A 13,194-nucleotide genomic window follows, 5' to 3' on the forward strand; every position below is an offset into this window, starting at 1 on the left:
AGCTCCTCGCCGTTCTCCTAGGCACACGCAAGGGCATCTGCGTGAGGGTCCAAAGGGGTATGGGTCTATAGAGACTCCACCAACACCAGCGGTTGTCCCAAGGCATCTGCCATAGTGCACCCCTAGGATAGAAGGCAGCTAGGTGCCACAACGTCATCGATGCTGGAGCCGTCGCTCTCCACATCGTCATCCATGAGGTCATGGAAAGAGGCGGGAACGCAGCTCGCCATCCCCATGAATTCAGATGTGAGAGAGAGCAGCGCCAGCATCCTTTGGAGCCCCCAAGCATACGTGTCCATGGGGGATGTGAGGCCATAGGGGAACTAGTTGTATGGTGGTCGTGGCAGGGACAACAGGGTCCCTCTAGAGAGTCAGCGAAAAATATGAAAAAGCAAGTAAAGAACAGTATGTATGTTACTCATAGCGGGGTTTGAGCCTAGCATAGGCTTGAAGTGAAGCATATGCACCTTGTTGTTGAGGTCACCAGGTGGTCTAGAGCTATCGGAGGGTGCTCCACCTCCGATAGGCACTGGGACAAGTGCCTCCACTCGGAGGCGAAGCACGCTGAGTCGGTCAGGCGATGAAGTCTAGGCTTCTGAAGAGGAAGGCCTAGGATGGCTCAAAGATGGGTGGAACCCACATCCCAATAGGTGGGAGTGTGGGAAACTCTAGTGAGCTAAAGCTAGTCATATCACTTGAGTCTGTCATGGCAAAGGTGGCAGAAAGGTGGGTCATTCGATGACCAAAAGCATGAACGTACGACGTTCACCCCACGGATGGTGCTAACTGTCAGTGCGAAAAGTGACCAACACATAAATATTTGTAGTTTTGCCGTATGTTGTGATCGGATGTGGCCTAGCACTCAATGACACATGGTTTATACTAGTTTAGGCAATGTGCCCTACAGTCTAGTTTTTGTGGGTCGATGACTTTATTCCTGAACCTAGGTGCTCGAAGTTTGCTATGGGGTTACAAATGAGAGGCAGTAAGATGGGGGGTGCCAAGAGGTCTGGTCGGACTCTAGACCGAAGGGCTGAGAGAGATGGGAGCTCCTACATGTGCTAAGTGTTTGAGCGTGTGCTCTGTTGGAATCATTCGAATCATAGGTTGTTCGAATCATTCATGAATCGATCTAGGTGGTTCAAATCGTCCTCCCTTTTGGAGAGAGCACATCCCCTTTTATGGATGAAGGGGATGGCTTTACAAGAGAAAGGGTGTGAGAGAAAGAGAGTGTGTGTGCTACCTAGTCTTGTTGCCCACACCATCGGGTACAAGATGGTTTGTCGGTGCCCACAACACTAGTTGATGTCTAGATGCATGTGATAGGCTCCATCGTGATCTTCTAGTGTGGTCGATGTCACGCCTACCATACAGTAGGATAAATGTCGGTGCCCATAACACTGTTGGTGTTCTGACATGTCTGGAATAGTTATAAAGTAACCTTCTAACAAGACCTGACAGTACTATCCTATAGGTGTGCAGGGTACGGTCCTTGAATATTATGGTTGACTAGAGCGCCCTGCCTTACTTACTCTGTCCAGTTTCCTAGGTCTTCACCGAGTGGGCATCCCTGGTCGGTCATTCCCCAATCGACTCTAGCCTCTCGGTCAGTGAAGAGTTGTAAGCAGAGGTTTGGTGTACTCCTATTCGAAGAAGCGAGTCAGAGTCGGAGGCGAGCGTCGTCCCATCTCGGCCAGGCCTTCCAGTTGGAGAGGCAGGCCAGAGTCAGGAAGCGAGCGTCGTGCCTCCTTGGCCATGCCTTCTAGTTGGAGAGGCGGCTAGAGTCAGAAGCGAGTGCCGGAGTCAGAGGTGAGCTAGCTAGGCCTTCTAGTCAGAGAGGCGGGCCAGAGTTAGAAGCGAGCATTGGTCCTCCTTGGCAGGCCTTCTGGTCAGAGAGGCGGGCTGGAGTCAGAAGCGAGCGTCGGTCCTCTCCTTGGCCAGGCCTTCTGGTCGAAGATCGCCCTTCTGGCCTATCGTTAGGTTTTTGGGCCAGCCCAGGAGTTGCGTGTTGTTTGCAACATCATCTGTCGGGCTGAGTTTTTGCTAGGAAGCAGGTCCATGAGGGACCCTAGGTTTATGAACCCGACAACTATCATTTCGGAGTTTTTGCAAGTTTTCAAAATAAAACTCAGAGTTTCCATTGTATGACACTCTCAAGTCTCTCAAAATATGTGGTATTTGTGGATCCTCACCAAGGCAATAATGATGTTATGCCTTTTTCTTCCTATATCTAAGGCTTATGTGGAGCTCATAGGAATAGTGATAACATGAAAGATCATACTTGCAATACATATATTGTAAAGTCAAATAATGCATCCAAAGATAGTTGAGTCATACCATCAAATCAAGATGTGCATGTGTGTGGAATATATGGTGGATATATATATGGTAGCTAGCCTAATTCTACTATGCTTCTTGAAAATTTATCTCTCTTTTGAAACATGGAAACATTTGCAAGAAAACATGGGCTATCTTATTCATATCTCTTCTTCTTTTTAGGCGGGCATCTAAGTACCCATTGTTTGAAATATCTCGGACACTTGTCCATTTTTCAATACTTTTCTTTTTCTTCTATTTTTTAGAATAACTCTTGCATAGCCCACAATTCTTCTCTCCAATAAAACTTTTGAGAGATATTAACAAGAACTTAGAGCATTTATTTGGTGCATGGAACCTATCAAGAGTATTTTTGGTGTTTTCTCCTACTAGTAGGAGTAAAACATTTTCGAAAGGCATGTTTTTGCGCCTACTCCCAGTGTAGGAGTAATGCATATGTGGGTGATGTGCACGTTATCTTGATTTTAAGAGCATGATAAATCTCTCATAAGGGTCATCAAAGCCTTGACAAAACTCAATCCAAAACAAGTAGCATATATAAGTGGAAGTTTTCCTAGCCTAAATATCATGTTTGGCTATGGTAGGAATTCAAGCTTCGTCATACAGGAACTCATAAAATTGCTTTTTTATGTTTTTCAAAAGAAATCTCTAGAACTTAGTATCACTTGGAACAAGATAAATAGCTGGCCAAACCTTCTCATATCATATCCATCAATTACCTAGACTTAGTTCAAGCATTTGCTACCCACGAGTTTCAAGTTTAGAGCAAATTCTCATGTCAAAACAATCATATCCAAAACTTGGGAGAATTCAAGCCTAAAAACTAGATACTTGAAAGGAATTATAACAGAGCAATTGTTCATCATTTCCATCTTCAATCATCTTCAAGTTTTTTTTATTTATGGGCTCTCAAAAACAGAAATTAAAGTAAACTTTATACACACTCTTTTTATTTGGTTTCAATTTTTAGATCACACCTTCCAATATATAAAAGACAGAGACAATTTTTATTTTGTTTTCCTAGTTATGCATTTTTTATTACTAAAAATGTATAACGAGCGTGAAAATAAAGAAATAAAATACTAGAAAAGAAAAGAAAACTTACCTACGGTAAATGGGGGCTCCTCCCCCAATCTGAGTGTTGTTGTGGTTGGTCGATCGGAATGGTGGGTCGATGTTGAGACCCTAGAATAGATAGTGCCAATTCTCGTTCTCCTGCTCCTGGTGCTGCTGGATGCTGGTGATGCGCTCTCTCATTTCTGCTTGCCACTAGGAGTGCTGGTGTAGCTAGTTCTGAATGTCTTGTTGCATCTCTTCGATAGTCGTCAGCCTAGAGTCGAGGCGGGGGCGCTCCATCTGCTGCTCATGATAGCCCATGGGCTGGTCATGGTAACCATAGGCAGAGAAGGACATACGTCTTCCCTGATGGACACTCAAGACTTCTTCATATGATTGTTGCTGATAATAGTTGAAGTTGCCATCCTGCCATTGTGCACTTGAGCCCTGATGCTAGGAGCTCTCAGCATGCTGAGGAGTGGGCTGCTCCCAACTAGCATGCTCGGGCTGGTGTATGCGGGAAGATCCTGGCTGGTCCTAGCCACATAGCTGGTGAAGGATAGTCCCTCTAAAATTGGATCATCACCATGGTATCTGGGCTATGGGATGAGCATTAGTCTCATAGAAGTGCTCCGACGAGGCGCTGCCTCCTTCAACTATAAATCAAAGGCAAAAGACTGCACCGCATATAGACCAAGGTTTTGGTCTAGTAACGGGATTTCCTTTGTTTAATCCATATACATTATGACAAATTTCTCATCATTTTTTCTTTAGCATGTGATCTTGGACAAAATATTCATAATCAATAAACCAATGGGGAATGTCATTGATGTAAGCAACAGAAGCATTATTCAAAAGGCCCAAATTTTTGGCTATGCGGGTAACCAAAGAAGTACACCCAACATCTCCCTTAAGTTCAGGAATTTCTTTCCATTGTTTCATTATAAATTTGATAGGTGAAACCTTCCTTCTCTTAACCATGGCATAGAGCAGCTTGAGTTCATCATTCCTTACAGTACTAAAATCATTTCTAGGAAATAAAGGAAATAAAGTAAATCCTTACAGTAATAAAACGCAGAGTAGGGTGATGAATTTCATTTGTATGAGGACGAAAACAAGTAAGTTCTTTAGATATTTCTCTCCAAAATTTTGTCCTATCAAAGTCTTCCAGAGTAGTATCTACATCAACTACACACTGAGCATGGAATCCTAGAAGCTCACTAAAATTCTTTTAGGGAACAGAAAAGTCTTTCCCAAAAAGTCTAAAAGAAACATCAGATTCAGTGGGTTGTAAAGTGCATAAAAATTCTACGATCAAAAGCTTAGACCCTGGCTCATTAACTTCTCAAACATCCTCCCATCCTACAACCTTAAAAATGATGTCAAATTCAATGTTCATACCTGTTGCTTATAGTAGGGTTGGATCAAAGGTGGCAGTGAGGATGAATGTTCAAGTCTTCAACTACTTGTGGATGTCTTTCTCCATCTTGTCCCAGAGCTTCAGGTGCTTCTCCTCCAAGCGAATGTTCTTCTCAGTGGATGATGACCCAAATGGTGCTCTAACAGCGGGAGATGGAGCATCATCTGCATGTTGACGCTTTCTTTGGAAGATGAGCTTCTTGTCGAACGAAATGATGTCGCATGCTTGAGCTTCTCTAACTTCCTCATCTTCCTACAAACTAAACAGAAAACACAACTCATGGAACGGATTAGAAAAAATAATATGTTAGCGGTTAGCTGTCCAGTGTCAGTCATCTAAGTGTTAGTCGTTCAAGGGTTAGTCATCCAAGATTGCCTAATGGATTTTCTAATCAAGATTTTGGCAGGAGTTCCACCCTAATTCTATTGATTTTTCTCTCAATTGAGATAGAACTTTCCCTCCTAATCTCTCTCAGCCTTCACTCAAATTTTAGCAGCACTTTCACTCTCAAACTTCCTCACCCTTTCCTATTTTCAAAATCACTTCTACTAAGTGAAATTTCAAACTATGAAATTGAGAAGTGGAATTTCGAACTTGGGAGCTGGTTTTGCAATTGTGTTGAGGCCGAGAGCAGCCAGGAAGGAGTGATATTTATAGCCGGTGCAGCAGCAGGCTGATAGGACAAGTGATGGTTGAGTGGGCCCCATGTGTCTCCCATATTTCTACCATATACATATGTATATATATGTAATGAAAAATTATTTTATGATACTATGAAATATAAGAAGATGCATGGATGGTATTTTTACGCCTCCACGGTAAATATTTTTATGGGTTTTTACGCTTCATAAAAATTAATTACACAGGGCTTAAATTTTTATAATGCCATGATGAGATTTTTTTATTTTCTAATGCAAGTGTTAAAAAGTAAATATGCAATATGAAAAGTAAATATGGATAACTTCTGATTTACCTCCCGCCAAGGGTTCAGAATTTTAAGTCCACCGAACCAGACTTCTCCAGTTGCATTTATTCCTCGAGTGCATCAGTCAGTCTTGGAGATGGAGACCCTGATGGTTGTTCTTGTTTCTCTTGCCACTCCAAATTAGAGCATTGCTCCAGTCTTGGTTTGAAGGCGAATCGCTCTTCCATGCCATTGATATGGAATTTAATTTTTCCAGCTCCGACATCAATGTGTGCATTTATAGTGCTTAGGAAGGGTCTCCCAAGAATGAGGGGTGTCTTAAGGACTTCCTACATATCAAGCACTATAAAATCTACTGGAACAAAAAAGTTTCTTATTTTTACCGAATATTCTCTGGGATTCCTGTAGGGTAGTGAACCGATTGGTCAGCTAGTTGTAGGTACATCAACATTGGTGTGAGCATTGAATAGTTGAGCTTGTCAAAAACCTTCTTAGGCATGACACTAACACTTGCTCTAAGATCGCATAGAGCATTCTCAAAGTTTTGGTTTCCAATCGAACAATCGATAATGGGATATCTTGGATCCTTCTTCTTGATAGGTGATGTGTTCAGGATGGCCGCACTACACTCCTCCGTTAACTTGATTACCTCAATGGTGGGCAGTGGTCTTTTGTTGTTCATAATGTCTCTGAGGTACTTCGCATTGGTGGGTAGCTATATGGCATGTAGCAGAGGAATATTGATATATAACTTTTGAATTACCTCTACGAACTTACCAAACTGCTCATCCATTTTGGCTTTCCGATTTCTATGTGGAAACAGTAGGAAAGTAGTGTCATGAAAATCATGCATCATTTCCTATCCTTGTGGCTCGACTTCTTCAACTTCATCGTCCTTCTCCTCCTGTACTACTACCGGTGTCTTACCTATCCTTGTTGGATATGGCGGATCACGAGTAGACTTGCCACCTCTTGTGGTTATGGCATTGACTTTTTCCAGGTTAGTGCAATAGGTAGAGCAGCAACCAACTGAGCTAATTGAGATTCTATCTTTTTATTATAGCTAAGTTGGTCTTTTATGGCAGAAGAAAAACTATCTATTTTGGTATTTATATTTTCTAGGACCTTATCATTAAAAGCAAGCTTCATAGAAATAATCCCATTAATCCTGGATTGTTCTAAGATCAGGTCTCTCAAAGATGGTTGTTTAGGATTTGAGGAATTGTAGTGTTTACCTAGGTACTTACCTTGGTAAGTTGACCACTGTTGTTGTTGATTCCATCCTGGTCTCTGTTGTTGTGGACCAGAATTCTTGATGACAATGTTTGCATCTTCTTAAGATTCAGGAAAATCAACCCCCAAATATTCTCCTTCTTGGTAAGTGTTCTAGGAATTAAAAGCATCTTGTATAGCCTGACGATCCTTCTTGTAATTGGCTCGCTGTTCAAGCCAATTCAATAAGATGTCCATCTTGGTTGATAGTGCACACACCTCTTCTGGTACTTCTTCGCTCTTATTGCATGCTTGAATATGGCATTGAGACCAGCCTTGATTAGAGGCTATCTTCTCCATGAGAGTTTCAGATTTTCCAAGGGTGAGTGACGTAAATGATCCTCTAGCAGTGGCATGAAGTTGTTAATGAGATTTCTAACTTAATCCATGATAAAAGTTTTGCATGAGCAACCAATCTTCCATCCCATGATGAGGACAATCTAAAATGTATTCTTGGAAACATTCCCATGCCTCTAGAATGGTTTCTACTTTTTGCTGTTGGAAATTGGAAATCTTTCCTCTTATGGCATTAGTCTTGCCTATAGAGAAAAACTTTGCTAGAAATGCCTTTGAACATCTTGCCCATGTGTTGATGTTATCTTTGTTGCTGTAGAACCACTGCTTTGCCCTTCCCACTAATGAGAATGGAAATAAGCGGAGTAGTATGATATCTTGAGAGACGTCCTTGATGACAATTGTGCTGCTAATCTCCAAGAAAATATGAAGATGAGCACTAGCATCTTCATGTGCCTCTTCGCTAAATGGGGTAGCTTGCACCATGTTGATGAGGCTTGGCTTGAGCTCAAACTCAAGGTTGTAGGTTTTGAGTGTTGGTCTAGTGCGGATGTTCTCAGTGCTTGGAGCAGAGAATTCACGTAGAGTCTTTTCAGCCATAGCTTCATAAACAGGTGTTGAGCTTCCTCTTGATTGGATTGATTGTGATTGATGGAATTTGTTGATGAATTAGAACCAATCCTGCAATACCCTGTATAAGATATGAACAAAGACAAACAAGGGTAAGCCTGCTAAAGCAGCGGTATAAAGTTATGATCTCATCTATTAGTATTTATTTGATCAATTCTCTTTTAGCCTTGTGCCCCTCCCCAGCAATGGCGCCTGAAATGCTTGTTGACATTTCTTAGCATCACTCTTTACTAAGTTGTCATCCCTAGCATGATGCCAGAAATGCATTGTTGGTAATTATTAAGAACACTTGTAAATATGTATATTAAGTAATCCACTAGCGCACAGATAATATACTATTGTAGCATTTTACCCGGAGTATACTAGGTATCGTTATTTATATTTTAACCATAGGCAGGAGAGATGGGGTTGGCATAGAGATATTGACAACATCAGGGGTAAGTCAAGTATTGTAGCATTTTACCTGGATACTTATGACAACATCAAGTGATAAATAAATGATAAGTGTAATATGGCTAGGCAGGAGATTAGTTAAGAGCAAAATATTCCTAGGTCATTCCTTATTTACTAAGTCTTTTATACACCCAAGTATATACACTTTCATCTATAGCATAATTAACTTTGTATCTATGCATAAGGAACATTACTAAGGAAGATCAAGAACAGAGCTTGACTCCCTTCGCAATAGGGTTCTACTTGCTCTACAAATGGGGAGTGGACTACAAAGGACTCAATGGGAGTGTCATATCCATGATCTACCATATGACCTAGGGTGTAGAATGCATCCGCAGGTAAACAATATTTAAGCACCATGCTTACATAATGTTGATCACTTTACTCACTCGAGTATTGAGCTAAGCGCTTTGTGAACATATGCATATATTCATAATCAATCATAACTATATCAAGTATATAACTAGAGCAAACTAGGAACATAATAAATAGTAACATAATATTGAAGTAGCACAAAGTCATAAATAAAGAGGGATACAATGGATATACCGGCCTCTAGACGGCGAATCCAAAATCCTGAGCAATAGCCCAAACTCTACTTGAATCTTGCTAGCTAGCCTATACTAGAACTTTCAAGAATTGGAGCTCTATTCTCTTCTCTCTAGAAACCGTAATTTCTGATCTAATCTAGACTTATGGTAGATGCCAAGGGAGGGGAGCAGGGGCTAGCATATATAGGACAGAGTGTCAATCCTAAGCCCTCGGATCAAACCGACTTGAATAAACGGCGTAGATGCAATCCTTAAGGAGGTGGAGAACCAACTTTCAAAGCGGAGGCTTACATGTGAGGACAGGGGACTGGCTGGCCTGCACCTGTCATCCCTTCTATGTCTGCTTTAGTGGCGTGGCTTCTAGTGTCCTTTGGAACCTTTTGGAGTTGTTTTCGCTGTGGATAAGCATGATTTTATTTGACGTTTTGATCCCCCTTGAAAGTTTTTTGGATAAACCCTACTAAAAACACAGATTCACCAAAACTCATGGAAATTATTAGTTTAAACCCCTAAGTCTATGTTGATGATCATTTTCATGCATGGTTTCAAGTTATATTGATGGTTTATGGTGGATGATAACTGCTGTCAACACGCGGTTCAAACATCTCTTTCTTGCCAAGGACTGGCACCTGCCTTTATGCTCCCTATCGCTATAGAATCCAATAATCTCTTTGGCATTATGCTTTATAAAATTCATGAAGCTAAAGTCCATAGTGAAGGCATCCAAAGGTGCAACGCCCAACTTTATGAACATGTAGCCATCTCGTCGCTCGAACTCAAAAAACCGATTTTCAGTACTCAGCGGCGGACTCTCGCAAGCTATCCATTCTTCAACCAAATCTCGGCTGATCTAGAAATGAGAGGTTAGAGAGAAGGGATCTGCAGCCTCAGTATCACACGGACCATCAGCCATGACTTTAGCCAGACAAAATTCGTTCAAGGGAGTCATCTCCAACACGAGCATATGTGCTTTTGGCAAATTGTTCATCGGCGCTTCAGTCACATCCTCGTTAGAACATACGCGGTGATAGAACCAATAATCAGTCCTCTAGGGCCATTTATTTAGGTAGGCTGGCACAATCTGCACAATGCCCTCCGTCTTCTTTGGAACAAAGTTGTAGGACCCATAGTGGGCCACCATTTCGGTCTTGGTCTGCTTGTCCTTGACCGTTTTCTTGTGCAGTTTAGTCTCATAGTAATGAGTGAAAGTAATGATGCTCAAGGTGCACCCAGACATCTTGAGCACCATAGCGAATACGCTCAGCCATGCAAAGACATTCGTAGTCAAGTGATCAATTTGCAGGTTGAACCATTGCTGAATTTTTCCCAAGAAGTCTTCGCAAAGAAAGCATAGCTCGGCTTCAAAAAAAGTCATGGAAGATAACTGCCTCATAGGGCTCCGGGCGAGGCAGAGCGGCAAAACCCACGAAGCGAAGCCTTAAGAAGACCTTGCTCAACATACTTATCCAGTTCAGCGTCATTAACAAGGAATCGGACTATACGATAAGTGGCCAGAGTTAGATCTAGCTGGCCCTTCATAGCGACCGGCACTGGTCCAGAGTTTTTGCCCTCGTCACCCTCCTCTGCAATCTCCATGTCAGTATCGGTTTCCTCGCTAGCATCAGCATGTGAAGGACCTAGGCCGGCTTCAGCAACACGCTTCGGTGCCAAGCCATCACCCCGTGCAGTCAGCGATCGAGCCATCGCTTGATCGGATCCACTTTGCGAATGGGTGCAAGATTCTAAGATAGATCTGTCAGTTGAGCTCTCGCTGGTTGAACTGGCACCAAACGATGACTCACTCCACATCTATCCAAACGAATCACATACTAAAACCAAAAAACTAGAAAATAGTAAAGAAGTGAAAAGATCTAAACACTAAACAGTACAAGTACACAAAAAGCGAATAGAACAAAAGTAAAGTCAAACCTATTGAAGAGCTTGGCGAAGAGTGGCAGCCCAGTGGAGGCAAGCAAGCTACCGATCGACTCAATCGAAAAGCCAAAGAGCAAAAACTTGCTTCGCGAGCAAGACCTAGAAGAGAGATGAAGGTGTATGGCTCTCTTGACATGGGGGCCTTATATAGGCACCCACCAAGTGGCACGAGCATCAAGGAACTAGCGCGATGTTTCACATAACTGTCGCGATGGTTCGCCTTCCGAGAAACGGTAACCATGGAGCAAAAACCGAAAAATGGTTAACCATATCATCCTAAAATATATATATATAAATAAATGTATATATATATGTGTGTGTGTATAATAATAAAATTAAAATTAAATGCATTACAACCACTGCTGTAGATATCCACCCTTCGCTAGGGACGGTGTTTGAGCCCCATGGCAAAAAGGGCACCTGCACAAGGGGCAAAAGCCTCTTCACGCGTTGCCGAGGGGCTAATGTTGGGGGCATGCCCCACCTCTTGGCACCCCATGGAGCTCATTCACCACCCCACTAAACCAAGCACAGTGCTAATAGCATTTTGCGCTAGTGAAATGATGAGTGGTGAGAGCCTAAGCGACCTTGACACATCGATGCGTCGAGTGTTTCGCTTAATGCAAAAGGGCAAGTATGGTGCACTAGAATGAAGGGAACCAGTGGAATGAGATTCTCATCTCGTTCGAGCAAAATGGGCGCGGCGCCGGCCGTTTTGTCATCGCAAAATGATAGTTTTGGTTCTCATCTGAGCCCTCCCTTTATGTCATGGCAGAAGGAAGGACTTGGCTTATACGTACATGGCCAGGGGTGAGGTCGGAATTAAACTATTTGCTTAGGCAAATAGCTGGTATTTGCTCATTTGACTGTCATTGCAGGTTTCGTCGGTTGGAGGTATCAACCGTTTAAGGTGGCCGATAGCGTCTGTTCACTAGGGACCCACTCGGGCGGTTTGGAGGGTGACAAGAGACAGGGTCGGTTGGCCCTCCCTAGGTCGGCGCTACCCAGGGCAGGTGGGGACTCCTAATGGTGAGCAAGCCCATGGTTATAGGGAATATTCTCCGAATGTGTAGTAGTTGTAGGGGCATTATTGTCCTACAAAAAGCCTACGAGCATATATAAATAGCCTCCAAGTGGGTGATGTAAAAAGAGGAGAGCATAAGTTGAATGAAACCACAATATCATCCTACTCGTGTTCCACTTTTTGCCTTGTACTACTTTTGGAGATCGCTCGTGCAACAACCAGGTGTTCAAAGGCTTGGGCCTAGAACAACTGGTTCGGGTGAAGCTTGGAATAACTTGTATGCAGATTATACATCAAGGAGATGACCCATCTTAGTCCCTTAAACTTTACTTGAGGACGGGCAAAGGGCTAAGTGTGGGGGAGCTAGTTGGAAGTCCTTAACTCTTATTACTAACCGCCAACTCTCACATAAAACCTGCTAAAAAGAACACTAAACTTAGAATTAAGGCTTATAACTAACAAATTCCATGAGTTTTGATGGTTTACCATTTGTAGGAGGACATGTTGGGAGAACACAAGAAATGTACCTAAAGTATACAAGAAATACAACAATACAAATACCATACACGAGCCCAACGGGGAGGAGTCCCACAACCAGGTAAAACAGGGCCTAGAATAGGTGGAGAACAAGCTCAAAACCAATTCATACCCTCTCAACTCTATGCCAAACCACCATGGGCCAAGTCTTGATGGTCATAGAAGATTACCCACCAAAGTTGGGCCTAATCGAGCCTAGCCCTGGGGCGGCCACACCCTCCTGGTACCTCTCAGGCCCAATCTTCGTGGGCTGCTCCTTACCACCTTTCCATGTACGGTTGATAGGGTTTGGTGGTACAATTAATGCTTAAGATGGTGGTTTAAGGAAACCAAGGGAATATTCTAAGGAATATACACCTCTTCTCCACCTATAAAAGGAGGCCTCATCCCTCCTCATTTCAACAACACTACAAGGCAAAGAGCTAAATCAAAAGAGCACCACTCCAAAGGGCTAAGGCCCTAGATATCTAGTAGAGTAGTAAGGGAGAGATGTGAGGGAGAGTTTGGGGAAGTGTCTGTAATAGAACCATCCAATTTATAAGAGCACAAGTATAATAGTAATCACCAAAGTGATCGAACGGTCATACTTGAACCCATATAAACCTGGTAGTCCGATGAAACCATGAAGGATCTCAAACAAACTGACGTACAAACCAAGATCGTACATGATTCAATAGAACCAATCACATGTTACAATAGGTTCACAAATAGTTCTCATACATCAGAGTTTCTACAAAGTTATTACAACTCAAATTTAGAA

General features: G+C 42.6%; 1 non-coding gene across 1 annotated transcript; it reads left to right on the forward strand.

Moving 5' to 3' along the window:
- The first annotated feature begins 7,431 nt into the window (after positions 1–7,431).
- LOC136512578 (small nucleolar RNA R71) lies at positions 7,432–7,538 on the forward strand. The gene has a single exon (XR_010773155.1). It is a non-coding gene; the product is annotated as a small nucleolar RNA R71 (small nucleolar RNA).
- Positions 7,539–13,194: the final 5,656 nt, after the last annotated feature.

The sequence above is a fragment of the Miscanthus floridulus genome, chromosome 1 (assembly GCF_019320115.1).
Source record: "Miscanthus floridulus cultivar M001 chromosome 1, ASM1932011v1, whole genome shotgun sequence".
Taxonomy (NCBI): Eukaryota; Viridiplantae; Streptophyta; class Magnoliopsida; order Poales; family Poaceae; genus Miscanthus; species Miscanthus floridulus.